Genomic DNA, 1026 nt, shown 5'->3' on the forward strand with positions numbered 1-1026 from the left:
AAGCTCCTCAGCTCCTCACCCCATCTCAATCTATATCTTTCCACACTAAAATACTTTTTAAAGCCCAATAGATTTTTTGAAGTTTGTACATACTGGCTGCAGGCTTATTACAGCCTTCATGCCTAGAATCAAAGAAACGTTGACTTTTTAAAGCCAGCAAACAGGCTACACAGCTAATTATAAAAGAATAGGCAAAAGAAATGAAATGACACTGTTAAGATGAACAAAATACCCTTATTGTTCTGCATGCACAGACTCAAAACTTTCAACTGCTGTCCAGACTTTTACTAGCATTTGGAGAAAGGACAATGGATGCATATATGGATGCTTACAAGTATATGAGACTTGAGAAACATGATGTACTAGAATATTTTCTATCTAACAAAGCCCATTATATTAGCATATTTTGCTTTAATTTTTTATATAGTCTGACTTCATGAAGAACTCACACTGAATAGGATCGTGCTGTAGAACTAGTCCAAATGACAACTGTAAAATTACATTTGATACAAGAAACTGCTCAATCTTAAAAAAATCTGCTGGCAAGCCAATTGGTGTTTACAGTCTGAATAATGGCAGGGGTCTGTGCTGGGTCCGGTCTTGTTCAACATCTTCATCAATGACCTTGATGAGGGGATAGTGGCCACTCTCAGCAAGTTTGCTGATGATATGAAGTTGGGAGGATTGGCTGACACACCTGAAGGCTGTGCTGCCATTCAGCGAGACCTGGACAGGCTGGAGAGCTGGGCAGTAAGAAACAGGATGAGGTTCAACAAAAGCAAGGGTAGGGTCTTACACCTAGGGAGGAATAATTGCATGCACCTGTACAGGTAGGGAGATGAGCTGCTGGAGAGGAGCTCTGCAGAGAGGGACCTGGGGGTCCTGGTGGACGACAGGTTGGCCATGAGCCAGCAGTGTGCCCTCGTGGCCAAAAAGGCCAATGGCATTCTGGGGTGCATTAAAAAGAGCGTGTCCAGCAGGTCGAGGGAGGTGATCCTCCCCCTCTACTCTGCCCTGGTAAGGCCT

The sequence above is a fragment of the Meleagris gallopavo genome, chromosome 2 (genome assembly GCF_000146605.3).
Source record: "Meleagris gallopavo isolate NT-WF06-2002-E0010 breed Aviagen turkey brand Nicholas breeding stock chromosome 2, Turkey_5.1, whole genome shotgun sequence".
NCBI classification, from domain to species: domain Eukaryota; kingdom Metazoa; phylum Chordata; class Aves; order Galliformes; family Phasianidae; genus Meleagris; species Meleagris gallopavo.